The sequence below is a fragment of the Pristiophorus japonicus genome, chromosome 21, assembly GCF_044704955.1.
Source record: "Pristiophorus japonicus isolate sPriJap1 chromosome 21, sPriJap1.hap1, whole genome shotgun sequence".
Classification (NCBI taxonomy): Eukaryota; Metazoa; Chordata; class Chondrichthyes; family Pristiophoridae; genus Pristiophorus; species Pristiophorus japonicus.
In genome coordinates, this window is record NC_091997.1 from 67,186,036 (window position 1) to 67,207,338 (window position 21,303).

A 21,303-nucleotide genomic window follows, 5' to 3' on the forward strand; every position below is an offset into this window, starting at 1 on the left:
TATCCTTTATCACAGTCAGTCTCACCATTCATTTATCAGGTTTTTGCTGACCAAAGCGCTTCCATCTTTCTGTTTCTGTTATTTTCTCTATTCTTTTTCCTTTTCCTTTTCCAGTTACCTATTAGGAATATATAAGGAAAGGATCTATTTCTGTAACCTCCTCACTATCTCTGTAGCCTCTCCCTATCTCTGTAACCTCCCCCCTATCTCTGTAACCTCCTCCCTCTCTGTAACCTCCTCCCTCTCTCTGTAACCTCCTCACTATTTCTGTAACCTCCCCTATCTCTGTAGCCTCCCCCCATCTCTGTAGCCTCCCCCCATCTCTGTAACCTCCTCACTATCTCTGTAACCTCCTCACTATCTCTGTAGCCTCCCCCCTATCTCTGTAACCTCCTCACTATCTCTGTAACCTCCCCCCATCTCTATAACTTCCCCCCATCTCTGTAACCTCCTCACTATCTCTGTAGCCTCCCCCTATCTCTGTAACCTCCCCCTATCTCTGTAACCTCCTCCCTCTCTCTGTAACCTTCTCCCTCTCTCTGTAACCTTCTCCCTCTCTCTGTAACCTCCTCCCTCTCTCTGTAATCTCCTCACTATATCTGTAACCACCTCCCTAGCTCTGTAACCTCCTCACTATCTCTGTAACCACCTCCCTATCTCTGTAAGCTCCTCCTTATCTCTGTAACCTCCTCTCTCTCTGTAACCTCCTCACTATCTCTGTAACCTCCTCCCTCTCTCTGTAACCTCCTCCCTCTCTCTGTAACCTCCTCACTATATCTGTAACCACCTCCCTACCTCTGTAACCTCCTCACTATCTCTGTAACCACCTCCCTATCTCTGTAACCTCCTCCTTATCTCTGTAACCTCCTCTCTCTCTGTAACCACCTCCCTATCTCTGTAACCTCCTCTCTATCTCTGTAACCTCCCCCCTTATCTCTTTAACCTGCTCCCTATGTCTGTAATCTCATCCGTATCTCTGTAGTTTTCCCATTCTACTTTCCTGTAAATGTATTAAAACTGTGAATATTTGTTGGAGAAATTAAAATTGGTCCATGTTGTTCACCCAGTGTCAGCATCAAGCAGTGTCAGATCACTGACATTCCATCTCTTGGACATATTTCAAGTCCAATTCATACTCGACAAGAGTTTTGGCACTGTCGCCCAGCGTATTGTGGGCATGAACACATGGCCCTAAACTGGCAGTGTCACTTAGGGGGTTGCTGTGGTTTGCTGGAGTAATAAATGGAAAGAATGACACACTGGGGCAACTCTTCTGAGATGTACTCTCACACCTAACCAACCTGGAACTGCATGATGCTGACATTGGGCAAATATGTTGCTTTTTTCCCAATGATGAATGTCGAATGGGAAACAGCCATTTAGCTCATTCAATTCACCTCATTGCTAAGCTCGGTGTGCTGGCTGCTTTACAAGAGCTTTTACCCTTGTGCCTCAATATCAAGCCACCTGGACATTACGAAGCAAGAAAGCTGTTGATTGAATCTTTCAGCAGCATTTAATGAAAGTGCTTCCTTCCATATTGGCTACGCCAGCTATAAAGAGGCTACTCTCTCAGTTATGCTTAGCTCTTGGTTTTCTCAAGCGAGTAATTGAATGATTCTTTAGAAAATACATCAGCTTTTACAGCCAATCCAACAGTTTAATGTTGTGTCCATCTCTATTTTATCAATTCAGGTATAGTCAATAATCATTTGAACTTTTCTCTCTTGTTCCTGCTAAACTCCAAGGGCTAGAAAGGCTACTCGTTAATGCCTCCCGTTGGGGAGTGAATGAGCTACTGACTAGGCGTGGCGCTGTTAATGACTCCCGCCATATTGGACGGGGTTTAGCGGCAGCGCCACGGCTTCGCGCCCTGATCTCCTGCGCCCGGAGAGCGTGGCGTCATCAGCGCGCGCACCACACCGGCCCCGAAATTTACTTGCGCCCCCTGCAGCAGCGCCGGGTGAAATCACTGACAGCTGCAGGAGGCGCGGATCGCTCCTCCGGCCATTACTGCGGTGAAAATTACAGGCCGAGCGAGAAGTTTTTCAAAACTTACCTTCTTGTTGGCGCTGTTGATGCGGCTTCTTCGCGGGATTCTGGCCGCAATCGCTCAGCCCGGCGCTCTGCTTGAGGTCCAGGTAGGTCTCTCTTTACTTTGCAGAGCCTGCTGCGCGGCCCAGTGTGCAACATTGATTTAAGCGCTCCACTTCCTTCCGGGGACGGTAACCCAAACTTTTGGAGAGGGGCGAGACTTCAGCGCCTGCCGCTAAGTCTCGCACCTCCCCGCTGTTACTGCCCCCAAACGGGGCACTACTGAATTTCTACCCGCACATATTTGGTCCTACCTGCATTTCTTCTCCTCGACCTTGCTATATTGAAATTAGACTCATAAGAACATAAGAATTAGGAGCAGGAGTCGGCCATTTGGCCCCTCGAGCCTGCTCCGCCATTCAATGAGCTCATGGCTGATCTTCGGCCTCAACTCTACTTTCCCGCCCGATCCCCATATCCCTTAATTCCCTTAGCATCCAAAAATCTATCGATCTCTGTCTTGAATATACTCAACGACTGAGCATCCACAGCCCTCTGGGGCAGAGAATTCCAAAGATTCACCACCCTCTGAGTGAAGAAGTTTCTCCTCAAATCAGTCCTAAATGGCCGACCCCTTATTCTGAGACTGTCACAAGTTTTAGATTCTCCAGGTGTGGTCTCACCAGGGCCCTATATAATTGCAGTAAGACCTCTTTACTCTTAAATGCCAATCCTTTTGTAATAAAGGCCAACATACCATTTGCGTTCCTAATTGCTTGCTGTACCTGAATGTTAACTTTCCGTGATTGGCGTACAAGGACATCCAGGTCCCTCTGAAGACCAACATTTCACAATCTCTCACCAGTTAAAACTTATTCTACTTATATATTTTTCCTACCAAAAGGTGGATAACTTCACATTTCTCCTCATTATATTCCATCTGCCACGTCCTTGCCCACTCACTTAACCTAGTGGTGAGAGGATGACACATTGCACCTTCTCCTAGTCTAACTCATCGTCTTCCAGAAGGCAGAAAATATTAGCTACACACTTGTTTGAAAATTAACAGTTCGTTTGTAAAGTAAAAACATTTGAAGGAGAAAATGTGCTACAGTAATTAGTGAGGAACTAATTACTAAAAACAGAATTAAAAATGCTTTTTTATAAATGTACAATTAACTACAGAATTTCCAAAATAGGGAATACCACAATTGATGAAAAGTTGTGCGGTTGCTTGTGATATTGCTGAAAGGAGAGTGATTCGGTGTGCTTTATTGCTGGAAAATAAATAACTTCAGTATTTCAGGCACCACACTGCAGTGCGGTATTAATATTATGCATGTTTATGAGCGGTGTGATGATACTGAGCATTAGTGCATCAGTTCTCAGTGTGAGAGAGAAAGAGACAGTTGTAGGATTGAGTCCCAATCCACTCATCAGCTCTTAATCTGAGCCACTTAGTGTATGGCAGTACTAAGGGAAGGCAGCAGCACATCTTTCTAAAAAAATTGTTCCGGGATATGGACGTCGCTGACAAGGCCGGCATTTATTGCCCAGCCAAGGGAGTCATTTAAAACTGAGATGAGGAAGAATTTCTTCTCTCAGAGGGTTGTAAATCTGTGAAATTCGATGCCCCAGAGAGCTGTGGAAGCTGGGACATTGAATAAATTTAAGACAGAGATAGATAGTTTCTTAACTGATAAGGGATTAATGGGTTATGGGGAGCGGGCAGGGAAGTGGACCTGAGTCCATGATCGGATCAGCCATGATCGTATTGTTAGTGAAAATAAATTCACATAGACTCTAGTAAAGTAAGAGAGACAACTTTATTGCTAACAGAGCTCTGGGAGAAGAGTTGAGATCCCGCGACCTGCGAATCACCTTCTCCCCGAGTGCCTTGTGCCGCGGGGTTATAAGCAGTTTACAGGGGGCGGAATACAATCATTTAAATTCATTTACATACAACCAATCAATCCATATGGCAACGCAATTCATTTACATACAACTTTTTAGTCCTAGTGAAACCTGATAGCATGGCGTGAGTTTGGGGTCCTTCCTCTGTATCTTCTTTTGTGGTTAGTTATTCTGTTGCAAAGCTTTCTATGAAACAGTGGCCTGCACCTGGTCAGGAGTCACTTGTTGCTGCACTGTTCATATCAGGGACAGCAGATAGGCTTCTTGGTACAAAGTTCATTTAATGGTGGCTTACCCCATCCTGCTTTGCTATGTCTGAAAATCCACTCCAACAGTATTAAACGGCGGAGCAGGCTCGAGGGACGGTACGGCCTACTCCTGCTCCTAGTTCTTATGTTCTTATGTTATGGGGAGCGAGCAGGGAAGTGGAGATGAGGCCAGGATTAGATCAGCCATGCGCTTATTGAATGGCGGAGCAGGCTCGAGAGGCTGTATAGAAAATAGGTGCAGGAGTAGGCCATCCGGCCCTTCGAGTCTGCACCACCATTCAATAAAATCATGGCTGATGATTCCTTCAGTACACCTTTCCTGCTTTCTCTCCATACCCCTTGATCCCTTTAGCCGCAAGGGCCATATCTAACTCCCTCTTGAATATATCCAATGAAAAGCAGAGTGGAGAATGTGGACATGGTTGATCATGCAACTTCAGTACCCCGCTCCTGCTTTCTCTCCACTCCTGCTCTTAATTCTTATGTTCATATGTTCTTATGATCCCTAATTGCCCCTTTAGAAGGTGGTGGTGAGCCGCCTTCTTGAACTGCTGCAGTCCGTGTGGAGAAGGTGCTCCCACAGTGCTGTTAGGGAGGGAGTTCCAGGATTTTGACCCAGCGACGATGAAGGAGCGGCCAATATCTTTCCAAGTTGGGATGGTGTGTGTGACTCGGAGGGGAACATGGAGGTGGTGGTGTTCCCATGCGCCTGCTTCCCTTGTCGCGGGTTTGGGAGGTGCTGCCGAAGAAGCCTTGGCAAGATGCTGCAGTGCGTCTGCTTGGAAACGGCATATCTGCATGGCAGTTGTTCCAATGTTGTCACTGGTGCTCTGCAATACAATTGAGGCGAATTCCTTAGCATCAGCAGCCCGACCACATATAGTTGAACCGAATCCAGTGGTTCCACTCTATAAACAGATCATAAAGCAGCAGAGATGCCATAAGTCTCTGCAAACCTTCATTAAATCCTCTGAAACAGGTTGTCATCGCAGTGTATGCAACATTCGCCACCAAAGACTGCGGGGACATTTTAGCAAATTCTTAAAACTCACTTGTGAGTTGATAGCAATCCGTTCTTTGGCTTGAAAGAGGAATTAATGCGAATCAGAGAACTAAATCAATTGCCTTGAAAATAAAGCTTCGAGCGATAAAGTAAATAGAGAAAGTGAAAAGGCAATAAAGAAACAATTTCTACAATTTCAGTTCATTACCCATCGAGCATCAGAACAAAGCTGCCCTCAAAGACCAGCAATTATTATCAGTTAGCTCACAGAGCAGTACGTGCTCTCATTCCTGCGGTGGGATCTGTACAGCCGTGCTCTGGTGCACTTATCTCGCTAACTTATTTTCTTTCTTTGCTTCTGCCTTGTTAATTTGACATGGGATGCTTAATAAAGCTAATTGTCACAGTCTTAGCCTCAAGGTTGTCATGGCAGCTTGCAGGAATACAAGAAGCAGCGGCGTTGATGTTCAGTCGTCGAAGCAGGAGATCGGTCGTTGATTATAGCTTGTTTTGGCAGTACCTGTAATAAGGTCTTTGGGGATCTCTATTCTTCTCAATGATTCCCGTAGACGCTAAAAGAATTTTAGCTTGATTGTTCCCAGCCGCAAGCCAAAGGGAAGCATTTGAAATGGCTGTTTGTGATTTAATAGTCATTATTATCTATCCTCCCTCCCTTCCCCCTACTTATTTGCCGTTCTTTGGATCGGTTAACCCCTCCTGGGCTCCACAATCTCTGAGATGAGGAGAAACTTCTTCACCCAGAGAGTGGTGAACCTGTGGAATTCTCTACCACAGAAAGTTGTTGAGGCCAATTCACTAAATATATTCAAAAAGGAGTTAGATATAGTCCTTACTACTCGGGGGATCAAGGGGTATGGCGAGAAAGCAGGAAGGGGGTACTGAAGTTTCATGTTCAGCCATGAACTCATTGAATGGCGGTGCAGGCTCGAAGGGCCGAATGGCCTACTCCTGCACCTATTTTCTATGTTTCTATGTTTCTATCTCCAAGGAGCCCAGCGTTTCTTTAAGCTGAAGGGGATTGCGGCCATGGAAAACGATGCAGGAGGGGTCCTTTCCTCGGTTTTCTGCCTCCCGCTCTGAGGATGCTCATACAATCATACAGAAGGAGGCCACCCTGACTGGGAGCCTGGGCCGATTTCTACAGCTTCCTTTTCAGTGCCGCATTCTTCTTGTACCAGTCTTGCGAGTGAGCACGCTGTTCAACCATGGGAGGCGGGGAGGACTGGTAATCCAGAGGTCTGGACTGATGATCCGGAGACATGAGTTCGAATCCCACCCCGGCACTTGTGTGGAATTTAAATTCAGTTCATCAAATAAAATCTGGAATTAAAAAGTTTGTGTCAGTCATGAAACTACCAGATCGTTGTAAAAACCCATCTGGTTCACTGCTGTCCTTTCGGGAAGAAATTCTGTCGTAATGTATTTGTACAGCTGGTGCAGCCAGGGTGTCCCTGGAGATGGAGCATGCGGTGTCCACCGGTACGCTTGCGGCCATCCGCGAGAGGTGGGCGCCGGAGGGACTGGAGTGCATCATCACCCCCAGCAACCACATTTTAATTTGATTTTATATGTTTTAAAGTTTAATTTGTTTATTGTGCTGGGTTTTAGTGTCCCTCTCCCCTTTTATAGGGGGCGCTTGTAAATTTACGGTTTTAAGGCCCAAAACCCCCCTCCCAAAAAAAACACAACAAAACCCCCCAAAAAAGAAAAAAAAAGAAAAAAGGGCCTGGAAAAATGTTTGGACTGTTCCCCAGATTGCGGGGGTGGGCTCTTGATTTAAATGTTTAATTTTGTTTCCAAAAGAGTTGTAGAGCTGGTGCAGCCAGGGTGTCCCTGGAGATGGAGCACGCGGTGTCCACCGGTACGCTCGCGGCCTTCCGCGAGAGGTGGGCACCGGAGGGACTGGAGTGTATCATCACCCCCGGCAACTAAATTTTAATTTGATTTTATGTTTTAAAGTTTAATTTGTTTTAATTGCCGGTGTTTTTAGTGTCCCCCCCCCCCCTTTTATAGGGGGCACTTGGAAAAAAAGTTTTTGATTTTAGTGCCCAAAAGAACCCACAAAAAAACCAAAAAAAACCCCCCAAAAAAACAAAAAAAAAGGAAAAAAGAGGGCAGTTATAAGTGTCTGGAGTGTCCCCCAGATCGGGGGGGCACTTGATTTAACTGTTTAATTTGTTCTCCAATCAAAAGAGTTGTAAGTCTTTGTTATCGAGGCAAGTGGTTCTACAGAAAATGATGCGCCATATGCAGGATGTTGGTACCACATTGCAGCGGAGGTCTGGGGGGGCGAAGTGTGTTGGAGGGGTAGGCCTGGGGAGTGTTCGGAGTGGGGTGGGCGGGTTGACTGCGCAGATGGCGGTTGGTGGATGTGGTGTGGTTGGCGTCGCGGGGGCGTGGCTCCGGGGTGGCCGGGGCCGGGGGCTCGACATCCGGGGGGTGTTCGGCATTTGGGAAGGATTCTGACGGGACGGGGCGGGTTGGGTTGGGTGCAGGGGGAGTGTTCCCCGGTGTTGGGTGGGTCCGGAGCCCGGGTGGGGGGGCACGGTCTTGGGATGGGGGGGGGTGGGCTGTTTGGGGTTGGGATGGGGAGAGTCTTCACTCGGGGAGTTGTTGGCCTGTGGGGTTCCCTGCCACGGAGAGTCGTTGATGCCGGTTCATTGGATGTGTTTGGGGGGGAGTTGGATGTGGTCCTTGCGGCTGGGGGGGTCGGGGGGGTGTGGAGGGGGGGCCGGTGGGGGTGCTGGGGTGGGTGATCAGCCATGATCTTGTTGAATGGCGGTGCAGGCTCGAAGGGCCGAATGGCCTACTCCTGCACCTATTTTCTATGTTTCTATGGCTGCATTTATTGCCCATCCTGAGTTGCCCCGGAGAAGATGATGGTGGAGGACTGACATATGAGGAGAGACTGGATCGACTGGGCCTGTATTCACTGGAGTTTAGAAGGATAAGAGGGGATCTCATAGAAACATATAAAATTCTGACGGGACTGGACAGGTTAGATGCAGGAAGAATGTTCACGATGTTGGGGAAGTCCAGAACCAGAGGACACAGTCTAAGGATAAGGGATAAGCCATTTAGGACTGAGATGAGGAGAAACTCCTTCACTCAGAGTTGTTGACCTGTGGAATTCCCTACCGCAGAGAGTTGTTGATGCCAGTTCATTGGATATATTCAAGAGGGAGTTAGATATGGCCCTTACGGCTAAAGGGATCAAGGGGTATGGCGAGAAAGCAGGAAAGGGGTACTGAGGTGAATGATCAGCCATGATCTTATTGAATGGTGGTGCAGGCTTGAAGGGCCGAATGGCCTACTCCTGCACCTATTTTCTATGTTTCTATGTTTCTTGTCGCAGTTGTGTTTATGATTGAGTGGCTTTCAGGGCCAATTCACAGAGCAATAGCGGTCAACCAACTAAGGTGTAACTGGAGTCAGGTATAGGACAAGCCAGGTAGGGTTGGGACTGGAGTTATGTGCTGGCTGCATGAAAGATCTCGGCAGCCCCAAGGGGTTTTAAAAATTGCCACATAGTCCCCCACTTTGTGCACTGCGCTTGTCAGCAGTGGTTATAGTATTTATTGCTGTTGCTCAGAGGATAGCACACTCGCCTCTGAGTCAGTAGGCTGCGGGTTCAAGTCCCACTCCAGGGACTTGAGCACAAAAATCTAGGCTGACACTCCCAGTGCAGTGTTGAGGGAATGCCACACTATCAGAAGTGCCGTCTTTCGGTTGAGATGTTAAACCGAGGCCCCGTCTGCTCTCTCAGGGGGACATAAAAGATCCCAGAGCACTATTTCAAAGAAGAGCAGGGGAGTTATCCCCGGTGTCACGGGGCCAATATTTAACCCTCAATTAACATCACAACAACAGATTGCCTGATCGTTATCACATTGCTGTTTGTGGGAGCTTGCTGTGTGCAAATTGGCTGCCGCATTTCCCACATTATAACAGTGATTACACCTCAAAAAGTACTTCATTGGCTGTAAAGCGCTTTGGGACATCCGGTGGTAGTGAAAGGCGCTATATAAATGCAAGTCTTTCTTTTTTCTTTCTAACGCCAATCGAGATCCTGTTTCTGTGGCAGAGTAAGGGTTAAGCTCTTTGTTGTGCTAACCATGTCGTTTTGTCATTGTGCACAGTTTGAACCACATAAAAGGTTACATAAGCATTCACACGAACCTAGTGAGGAAGAAATGTTTTCCTCCACAATATTACCAATCCCACCCCACCGTGAAGTAGCAAATTGCTCTTTGAATCTCCGCACTTTGATCCTTGTTCGTCTGATTATTTTTTCAATGTAATTTGTCTCTCTGATCTCTCCCACATATTCGGTTCACTTCTCCGTGTATTTCTCTGGACTGTGTGTGAGTTTCTTATAACAGTGTATACCCTCCTGACCGCGATTCTTCTACTTCCCAGCTTGACTGTTCAACAGCTTTAACTGCAATTTGCTTCCCGAACATTATTTCCCTCTTGTTCTGCCAATGCTCCAGAGAGTCAATTCTATATGCTCATGCGCTCATCAATGTATTAAAATCAGTTCGCCATCTTCTCCAACTCATTCTTTCCCAGGAGCTCCAAACTATGTAACTCTTTACTTCAATCAGTCTCTTAAACCCCTTGCTTGCTATTCCCAACCATTACCTCACTTATTGTTAATTTAACACACGGGCACGCACACGCTCATGCACACACATGTACACAGACGCACAAGCACACGCGCTTACACACACGTGCGCGCACATACACATGCACACACAAGCACACATGTATGCACACACACACACACGCGCTGGGGAGAGTGTGTGCATATGCACATGTGTGTGTGCATGTGCTTGTGTGCACATGTGTGTGCGTGTGTTCATGTGCCTGTGCATGTGTGCACGTGTGTTCATGTGCCTGTGCATGTGTACCTGTTAACACATGGACGCACATGTGCATAGACACATAGGCACACTAACACACGCACACACATGTGCACACACGCACTCTGGCACACGCGCATGCACACACTCATGCGCATATGCAAACACTCTCTCCAGCAGTAGTCACTGGATAGTGATCAGTAGCAGGAAGCCCCAGGTGAGTGTTTTTCTCTGTCCCTGGCAACATCCCAACTCCTACCCCAACTTAGATCAGCCAAGAGGTGCAGTTGTAAATTCCAAGTGGACGATGAGGTTTTGGCCGACAGGGCTACTGAAGGTATTGAGAGATGAAGCAGGTTATGAGGACTCTGACCTTTGGAACCTTCCCTAATGGATAGAAATTCTCTTTTCCAGTCCCGTGAGGTTCTATTTTCCTAAAGACAATGGGACATATCAACGAGTTGGGTGAGAGGTGGTTGGCGGTGGGGGAGGGAGTGAAAGATTAGTTAAGTGCATCTAGTGATATATGATGAATAATTGAGGTTGCCTGAAGCTTGCTCAGTTCAATTGTGTTTCCTGGAGTTTTTCCTGAATTGGCCCAAGCAGTTCTTTTTCACAAAGTTATTGTAGAGCTGGTTATTCAAAACACCAAGGGCTCGAAATTCGGTCCCGCCGTGTTTGAGGGGGTGTCACTGGCTGAGTGATAATTTTAACGCCAGGCAGTAATCACCGCCTCAAACTGCCAAATTCCGTTTTCCGGCCCAAAGATGAGAGAGCAGAGCTAAAAGTGGCATTGCACACTCACCCTTGGGCGCCAATGGAGCGGTAACTCAGGAGGCCGACCGAATTTCCCCACGCTAGGCTGCCGTTACGCAACATGAAAAACATTGTTTTTAAGTTTCTGACCCTCACCCTCACTTCCCCACTGGTCCCATTAATACATAAATGCTGAAAAAAATTAAAGATAACCACTTATGTTGGACGGTGCAGATATAATGGTAAGTACTGCAGGGAATAGAATACGGCCAGGGTGATCTCCTGGATTAGTTTTGATCGCCTGGATGGGTCGGAGAGGAATTTTTCCAGATTTTTTCTCCTTAAATTGGCCTGGGTTTTTATCTGGTTTTTGCCTCTCCCAGGAGATCACATGGCTCCGGTTGGGGTGGAGTGTAGAATGTTTCAGTATAAGGGGTGTCGCAGTTATGTGAGGCGGACTGGTTGCGCTGGGTGCTCTTTACCTTTCCGTCATTGTTCATAGGTTTATATGTAACCTTTAGGGCTGCTGACCAAGGGCCGTGCGGCTCTTTGTCGGCCGGCGTGGACACGCTGAGCCGAAATGGCCTCCTTCTGCGCTGTAAATTTCTATGTTACCTTGATCTCTGGATGCTCCTGTCCCGGGACCCACGATGTCCCACCACCTTTCCCCGGCTGTATGGACGCCTGCCGGTAAGGCCACTGCACTCACCGAATATCGCAGCCGCGGTGGCAAGGGGGCGTTGCACGCTCGATGACATCACCACACGGGCGGCGGCAGAGCGCACAGCGGTACCTCTTGGCGCCACTCCCACCGCCCAACTAAATTTACCGTGAGCCCAGGAATCCGGTCGCCGCCGACGGTAAGTCCTTTGCTGCCCGTTAGCCACCCCTCTCCGTCCGGCACTAACAGGTGGCGTTATCAACCGAATTTCAGCCCCCAAGAATTCATAAACCGCACCATTTTAAAATTGTTTCATTGTGTGGTGACAGATTAGTGCTGTGAATTGACAAGTGTGCCAGCTTGGCTCACCCAGCACCACTCTTGGCTTTGGGGCCCAGAATCCCAACGGTTCCCCAAGCTCTCAAAACCATTGGGATTTTAATCGTGTCGTGTCTGGGTCTGTTGTAGATTTATTGATGAAAATTGATTGCGAATGATAAGTCAACAACTCCATTATCGTTGTACCGTGAAATGGTCTAGTAAGCCGCTCAGTTGTATTCAAGAAGGCATCTCACTGGGATGGGCAATAAGAACTTAAGAAATAGGAGCAGGAGTCGGCCATTTGGCCCCTTGAGCCTGCTCCGCCATTCAATGAGATCGTGGCTGATCTGGTCTTGGCCTCAACTCCACTTCCCTGCCCACTCCCCATAAATGCTGGCCTTGCCAGCGATGTCCACATCCCGTGAATGAATTTAAAAAAAATACCAGGATGGTAGAAGGCGTACTAGATGGACTGTGGTCTATATTTGCCCAATAATTCCTATACTCCTATCCAGGCTGACACTCTAGTGCAGCACTGAGGGAATGTTGTATTGTCAAGAGTACCATTCTTTGGATGAGATCTTAAACAATAGTCACCTCATAGAATCATAGAAACTTACAGCACGGAAGGAGGCCATTTCGGCCATCGTGCCCGCACCGGCTGACAAAGAGCTATCCAGCCTAATCCTCACTTTCCAGCTCTTGGTTCATAGCTCTGTAGGTTACAGCACTTCAGGTGCACATCCAAGCACTTTTTAAATGTGGTGAGGGTTTCTACCTCTACCACCCTTTCAGGCAGTGAGTTCCAGACCCCCACCACCCTCTGGGTGAAAACATTTCCCCTCAAATCCCCTCTAAACCTCCCCCCAATTACTTTAAATCTATGCCCCCTGGTTGTCTCTGCCAAGGGAAATAAGTACTTCCCATGCACCTTATCTGGACACCTCATAGTTTTTTACACCTCAATCAAGTCTCCCCTCAACCTCCTCTGTTCCAAAAAAAAACAACTCCAGCCTATCCAATCTTTCCTCATAGCTAAGACAAGTCTGTCCCTTCCGGGATTTCAAGTGAAGATTAAAGATCCTTTGGCGCTATTCAAAGAAGAGAGAAGAGTTTTCGTGATGTCCTGGTCAACATTCCTCTCTTGCTTAATACCGCCAGAAACGCAGACGGACTGGCTGTCCGTTCCTCATGCTTATTGAACGTTGATGGCACAGAACAGTTCCCTACATAATAACATCAACTCGTAATTTGTAGTACGAAGCACTGAGTCATTTTGAGGTAATAAAGAGCTATTAAACTGTACGCGTTTAGAAGTTCCTGGTCGTGCTTTCGGATGAGCTCACTGAATTTTGTACACTCAGTCATCTGGTCTGTGACTAGATTGAGGAGGCACAAAAATGACTATTGGTCCTTAACGACCTCAATTAGATTCCAGTGGTTCGAGGTCATATTTCATTGTTAACTTGCTAGAATGGGTTGGTGTTTTGTTCGTTAGTGTAGTTAGAATTGATTGGAGTCATGCAGAACTAACTGTGCCTTGATTTAAGCAGACAGCAGAGAATGAGTGCACCGAGGGATTTCTCCTGCGAGCAAATGGTGATGACCCCAAAACAAGGAACAGGAAATCAGACCCATTAAAATTAAATTGACTGCATTAGCGTAAAGCAGAATAAACTGGGCACTGTTCGACAGGCGACGGTACAAACCAGTGCAGCAATTCCAGCTCCCCTCATGGCTTTCCTTGCACCTCATGGTGTCCTATTCACCCACCTGGTCAAAGTGTCCGAGGTGAGTCAGCTCATCTCAACCTGGGTGTCTGTGCGGTTGCTACAACTGGCTTCCGCGATCTGTGCGTAGTACGGGGGAAACTGCACAGGGTGTCCACTCCTGATCATTATCCTGCTGGAAAAAACAGCAACTTGTACAGGACATACGGCATAGAAACAGGCCAGTCGGCCCAACCAGTCCATGCCGGAGTTTATGCTCCACTCGAGCCTCCTCCCGTCTTTCCTCATCTAAATCTATCGGCATAACCCTCTATTCCCTTCTCCCTCATACGCTTGTCTAGCCTCCCCTTAAATGCATCGATACTATTCGCCTCAACCGCTCCCTGTGGCAGCAAGTTCCACATTCTCACCACTCTCTGGGTAAAGAAGTTTCTTCTGAATTCCCTATTTGATTTCTCGGTGACGATCTTATATTGATGGCCTCTAGTTCTGCTCTTCCCCACAAGTGGAAACATTCTCTCTGTATCCACTCTATCAAAATCTTTCATCATTTTAAAGATCTCCATTAGGTCACCACTCAGCCGAAACCCAGCCTATTCATTCCTAATTTTCATTTATATAGCGCCTTTAATGTATCCCAAGGCGCTTCACGAGAGCGTTAGCAGATAAAACTGACACCGAGCCACATAAGGAGACGTTAGGGTCGGGTGACCAAAGGCTTGGTCAAAAACGTAGGTTTAAAGCAGTTTTAAAGAAGGAGAGAGAGGTATTGAGGCGAAGAAGTTTAGGGAGGGAGTTCCAGAGTTTAGAGCCCAGGGAACTGAAGACACGGCCGCTAATGTGGAGCGATTAAAATAGGGGATGCACAAGAGGCCAGAATTGGAGGAGCGCAGATATCGCGGGGGTTGTGGGGCTGGAGGTAGTTACTGAAATAGGGAGGGGCGAGGCCATGGAGGGATTTGAACAAGGATGAGAATTTTAAATTTGAGGCATTGTTCGATCGGGAGTCAATATACCGGTAGGTCAGTGACCGCGGGGCCGATGGGTGAGCGGGACTTGGTGCGAGTTAGGAAACGGGCAGCAGAGTTTTGGATGAGCTGAAGTTTATGAAGGTTGGAAGGTGGGGGGCTGGCCAGGAGAGTGTTGGAATGGTCGTGTCTGGAGATAACAAAAGCATGGATAAGGATTTCAGCAGCAAATGGGCTGAGGCAGGGGCGTAGACAGGCGGTGTTATAGAGATGGGAGTAGGTGGTCTTGGTAATGGAGGACGCAGAGGTTGCAGTCAGGTTTCAGCCCGAGACAGTGCATGTCTGTGTGTGTGTGTGTGTGGACATCGAGTAAGGACAGGGTTTGATGTCCCCTCAACAGGATAAACTCCCTACCAGCACTCACGTTAAAAAAAACACCACTTGAGTGAGAACGAGACGCCCACTGGTTCTATGGAACTGCACCCTGCCAGAGTCAGCGATGCCACCCAGGTGTACACCTGGGTTATAGATTCTTTCTTTCCTTTTCAAATATTTATCCAATTCCCTTCTGAAAGGTATTATTGAATCTGCTTCCACCGCCCTTTCATGCAGCGTGTTCCAGATCACAACAACTCGTTGCGTAAAAAAGAATTCTCCTCATCTCCCCTTTTCCCATTTGAAAGAACTAAATTAGGTGGAATGGCCTTCCCCATCTGCATTAAACCTTGGCCTCACCCGACCACTTCTTGATTTATTGTACGTAGTATTTACAGCACAGTAACCGGCCATTCAGCCCAACAGGCCCATGGCAGTGTTTATGCTCCATACGAGCCTCCTCCCAGATCTTTAGGGACTTGAGCACATAAATCTAAGCTGACAGGTTCTGGGGGAGGTGGGACCAGTACAAACCGGACGGTCTGCACCTGGGCAGGACCGGAACCAATGTCCTTGGGGAAGTGTTTGCTAGTGCTGTTGGGGAGGAGTTAAACTAATATGGCAGGGGGATGGGAACCAATGCAGGGAGACAGAGGGAAACAAAAAGGAGACAAAAGCAAAAGACAGAAAGGAGATGAGTAAAAGTGGAGGGCAGAGAAACCCAAGGCAAAAAACAAAAAGGGCCACTGAATATAAAGGGGCTGCAGGAGGGGTCAAAACTAGAAATCATGGTTTAAAAACTAGGATTAAAATACTCTATCTAAACGCATGCAGCATTCGAAATAAAGTAAATGAGTTGACGGCACAAATCATTACAAATGCGTATGATTTAGTGGCCATTACAGAAACACGGTTGCAGGGTGGCCAAGACTGGGAATTAAACATACAGGGGTGTCTGACGATTCGGAAAGATAGACAAGAAGGGAAAGGAGGTGGGGTAGCTCTGTTAATAAAGGATGATATTAGGGCAGTTGTGAGAGATGATATTGGCTCTAATGAACAAAATGTTGAATCATTGTGGGTGGAGATTAGAGATAGTAAGGGGAAAAAGTCACTGGTGGGCGTAGTTTATAGGCGCCCAAATAATAACTTCACGGTGGGGCGGGCAATAATCAAGGGAATAATGTAGGCATGTGAAAAAGGAACGGCAGTAGTCATGGGGGATTTTAACCTACATATCGATTGGTCAACTCAAATCGCACGGGGTAGCCTGGAGGAGGAATTCATAGAATGCATACGGGATTGTTTCTTAGAACAGTATGTTACAGGATCTACAAGGGAGCAAGCTATCTTAGATCTGGTCCTGTGTAATGAGACAGGAAAAATAAACGATCTCCGAGTAAAAGATCCTCTCGGAATGAGTGATCACAGTATGGTTGAATTTGTAATACAGATTGAGGGTGAGGAAGTTGTGTCAGAAACGAGCGTACTATGCTTAAACAAAGGGGACTACAGTGGGATGAGGGCAGAGTTGGCTAAAGTAGACTGGAAACACAGACTAAACGGTGGCACAATTGAGGAACAGTGCAGGACTTTTAAGGAGCTCTTTCATAGTGCGCAACAAAAATATATTCCAGTGAAAAAGAAGGGTAGTAAGAGAAGGGATAACCAGCCGTGGATAACCAAGGAAATAAAGGAGAGTATCAAATTAAAGACCAATGCGTATAAGGTGGCCAAGGTTAGTGGGAAGATTGGGAAAATTTTAAACAACAGCAAAGAATGACTAAAAAAGCAATAAAGAAAGGAAAGATAGATTTCGAAGGTAAACTTGCGCAAAACATAAAAACAGATAGTAAAAGCTTTTACACATATATAAAACGGAAAAGAGTGACTAAAGTAAATGTTGGTCCCTTAGAAGATGAGAAGGGGGATTTAATAATGGGAAATGTGGAAATGGCTGAGACCTTAAACAATTATTTTGCTTCGGTCTTCACAGTGGAAGACACAAAAACCATGCCAAAAATTGCTGGTCACAGGAATGTGGGAAGGTAGGACTACAGTGGGATGAGGGCAGAGTTGGCTAAAGTAGACTGGAAACACAGACTAAACGGTGGCACAATTGAGGAACAGTGCAGGACTTTTAAGGAGCTCTTTCATAGTGCGTAACAAAAATATATTCCAGTGAAAAAGAAGGGTGGTAAGAGAAGGGATAACCAGCTGTGGATAACCAAGGAAATAAAGGAGAGTATCAAATCAAAGACCAATGCGTATAAGGTGGCCAAGGTTAGTGGGAAACTAGAAGATTGGGAAAATTTTAAACAACAGCAAAGAATGACTAAAAAAGCAATAAAGAAAGGAAAGATAATTACGAAGGTAAACTTGCGCAAAACATAAAAACAGATCGTAAAAGCTTTTACACATATATAAAACGGAAAAGAGTGACTAAAGTAAATGTTGGTCCCTTAGAAGATGAGAAGGGGGATTTAATAATGGGAAATGTGGAAATGGCTGAGACCTTAAACAATTATTTTGCTTCGGTCTTCACAGTGGAAGACACAAAAACCATGCCAAAAATTGCTGGTCACAGGAATGTGGGAAGGGAGGACCTTGAGACAATCACTATCACTAGGGGGGTCGTGCTGGACAGGCTAATGGAACTCAAGGTAGACAAGTCCCCTGGTTCTGATGAAATGCACCCCAGGGTATTAAAAGAGATGGCGGAAGTTATAGCAGATGCATTCGTTATAATCTACCAAAATTCTCTGGACTCTGGGGAGGTACCAGCGGATTGGAAAGCAGCTAATGTAACGCCTCCGTTTAAAAAAGGGGGCAGACAAAAGGCAGGTAACTATAGGCCGGTTAGTTTAACATCTGTAGTGGGAAAAATGCTTGAAACTATCATTAAGGAAGAAATAGCGGGATATCTAGATAGGAATAGTGCAATCAAGCAGACGCAGCATGGATTCATGAAGGGGAAATCATGCTTAACTAATTTACTGGAATTCTTTGAGGATATAATGAGCATGGTGGATATAGGTATACCGATGGATGTGGTGTATTTAGATTTCCAAAAGGCATTCGATAAGGTTCCACACAAAAGGTTACTGCAGAAGATAAAGGTACGCGGAGTCAGAGGAAATGTATTAGCATGGATAGAGAATTGGCTGGCGAACAGAAAGCAGAGAGTCAGGATAAATGGGTCCTTTTCGGGTTGGAAATCGGTGGTTAGTGGTGTGCCACAGGGATCGGTGCTGGGACCACAAATGTTTACAATATACATAAATGACCTGGAAGAGGGGACTGAGTGTAGTGTAACAAAATTTGCAGATGACACAAAGATTAGTGGGAAAGCGGGTTGTGTAGAGGACACAGAGAGGCTGCAAAGAGATTTGGATAGGTTAAGCGAATGGGCTAAGTTTTGGCAGATGGAATACAATGTCGGAAAGTGTGAGGTCATCCACCTTGGGAAAAAAAACAGTGAAAGGGAATATTATTTGAATGGGGAGAAATTACAACATGCTAAGGTGCAGAGGGACCTGGGGGTCCTTGTGCATGAAACTCTTTTTGGAGTCCTTGTGCATGAATCCCAAAAAGTTAGTTTGCAGGTGCAGCAGGTAATCAGGAAGGCGAATGGAATGTTGGCCTTCATTGCGAGAGGGATGGAGTACAAAAGCAGGGAGGTCCTGCTGCAACTGTATAGGGTATTGGTAAGGCCGCACCTGGAGTACTGCGTGCAGTTTTGGTCACCTTACTTAAGGAAGGATATACTGGCTTTGGAGGGGGTACAGAGACGATTCACTAGGCTGATTCCGGAGATGAGGAGGTTACCTTATGATGATAGATTGAGTAGACTGGGTCTTTACTCGTTGGAGTTCAGAAGGATGAGGGGTGATCTTATAGAAACATTTAAAGTAATGAAAGGGATAGACAAGATAGAGGCAGAGAGGTTGTTTCCACTGGTCGGGGAGACTAGAACTAGGGGGCACAGCCTCAAAATGCGGGGGAGCCAATTTAAAACCAAGTTGAGAAGGAATTTCTTCTCCCAGTGGGTTGTGAATCTGTGGAATTCTCTGCCCAAGGAAGCAGTTGAGGCTAGCTCATTGAATGTATTCAAGTCACAGATAGATAGATTTTTAACCAATAAGGGAATTAAGGGTTACGGGGAGCGGGCGGGTAAGTGGAGCTGAGTCCACGGCCAGATCAGCCATGATCTTATTGAATGGTGGAGCAGGCTCGAAGGGCTCGATGGCCTACTCCTGTTCCTAATTCTTATGTAATCCCAGTGCAGTGCTGAGGGAGCGCTGCACTGTCGGAGGTACCATCTTTCGAATGAGATGTTAAACCGATGTTAAATAGTGCCCCGTCTGCCCTCTCAGGTGGACGTAAAAGATCCCGTGGCACTATTTCGAAGAAGAGCAGAGGAGTTATCCCCGGTGTCCTGGGCAATATTTATCCCTCAATCAACATAACAAAAAAACAGATTATCTGGTTATTATCACATTGCTATTTGTGGGAGCTTGATGTGCGTAAATTGACTGCCGTGTTTCCTACATTACAACAGTGACTACACTCCAACAGTACTTCATTGACTGTAAAGCGCTTTGGGACATCTGGTGGTCGTGAAAGGCACTATATAAATGCAAGTCTTTCTTTAAACTTGGTGGTGTCCTGCATTATGGATCATGACTCCGCACCTAAGATTTTCAGTTAAATAAAATGAGTAGAAAAACTCTCTTATTAGCCCTCCATTTTATCATCGCCATCCCATCCTCCCTAAATGTTTATGGGTTGTCACGAAGCTTGTATTTTTTTTTAAATTAAAGTTTATCATTTTACATCTTCATCACCTTCTGTTGCGGACCTGAAACTAATTCTGACAAATTTCAACGTGGCTGTGTTTGTGACACTTTGCCTGGCCCAATCAATCAATTCTGTTGTGTGAATACTGACACTAATGGTCTTTATTAGTTTCTGTAACGGAGACAAATTCACCCTTCACAAATTTAGTTCAAAAAAAGATTTTGCTTGTCAATTTTCACAGCTTCACAAAGAAAATTTAGCATAGCATTATGCAAAACCTCTCAAACTCTGCATTTGATATAGAATGATAGAGATGCAGAAAGCCATTCATAACTCGACTTAGTTTTATAAAGGGATCACAGAATCCTCGAAAAATTACGACACAGAAGGAGGCCATTTGGCCCATCGTGTCCGTGCCGGCTGACAAGAGCTGGAAAGTGGGATTAGCCCGGATAGCCTCTTGTTGGCTGGCTCGGACACGATGGGCCGAAATGGCCTCCTTCCGTGCTGTAAATTTCTATGATTCTATGTAAAAGATCCCACGGCACTGTTTCGAAGAAGAGCAGGGGAGTTCTCCCCGGTTTCCTATCCAATATTTATCCCTCAACCAGCATCACTAAAACAGATTATCTGGTCATTTATCTCATTGCTGTTTGTGGGAGCTTGCTGTGCACCACAACCAGTGCAAAATTAGAATTTGTTTTATTTGTTCATGGGATGTGGACGTCACTGGCAAGGCAAGACCAGCATTTATTGCCCATCCCTAACTGCCCCTTGAGAAGATGATGGTGAGTCACCATTTCAGAGGGCAGTTAAGAGTCAACCACATTGCTGTGGGTCTGGAGTCACATATCGGCCAGACCGGGTAAGGGCGGCAGATTTCCTTCCCTACCAGATGGGTTTTTACAACAATCCAGTAGTTTCATGGTCACCATTACTGATACTAACTTTTTATTCCAGATTTATTTAATTAACTGAATTTAAATTCCCCAGCTGCAGTGGGATTTGAAGTCGGATCTCCGGATCTAATGATCCCGCTTACTAGCCCAGTAACAGAATCACTATGCTATCGTACCGGCTGTGTGAGGTTAATGGTGTGAGGCTATCTCTGTGAGGTACTCTCGAACTAGCTGTTTATTTTTGATTCAGTGCCCTCACACCCTCATTATACGGTTTGCGTCAATGTGAGGACGAAGGCCTAATTAGCTCGTTCGCATCATTCATGCAGAACACAGCTACGGCTAAGATGGCTAAAAATGAGCATTTGCAGTTTGTGCAAGTGCAGTCGGTGTGGTCTTTGATTGTCAATACCGCTGCGAAAATCAGACACAACTGCAGAATGCAATGCCCCATAACGCTGGGAGAAATCCCGGGATCTGTGGCCATCAGATAAAGAGAAAGCCGAAATACTGCGGATGCTGGAGATGTGAAATAAAATAAAAGAAAACGCTGGAAATCTCAGCAGGTCAGGCAGCGTATGTGGAAGGAGAAACATACTTAACGTTTCAGGACGATGGCTTGTCGTTAACCCTATGTTTCTCCTTTCACAGCTGCTGCCCTGACCTGCCACATATTCCCAGCATTTT

General features: G+C 46.2%; 1 protein-coding gene across 8 annotated transcripts in view; it reads right to left on the minus strand.

Annotated features, from left to right (window-relative positions):
* LOC139234067 (cocaine- and amphetamine-regulated transcript protein-like) overlaps nucleotides 1–21,303 on the minus strand; it is a 54,198-nt gene that overhangs the window by 9,664 nt on the left and 23,231 nt on the right. For 3 of the 8 annotated variants that reach the window (XM_070864970.1, XM_070864967.1, XM_070864971.1), the window contains one exon: nucleotides 13,618–13,746. The exons of 1 other annotated variant lie outside the window; for it this stretch is intronic. The gene's annotated coding sequence lies outside the window, so the exon portion shown is untranslated. Of the gene's footprint in view, nucleotides 1–25; nucleotides 254–13,617; nucleotides 13,750–21,303 lie in introns of those variants that run through there. 4 more of the 8 variants (XM_070864965.1, XM_070864966.1, XM_070864969.1 and 1 more) reach the window with 2 other exon arrangements.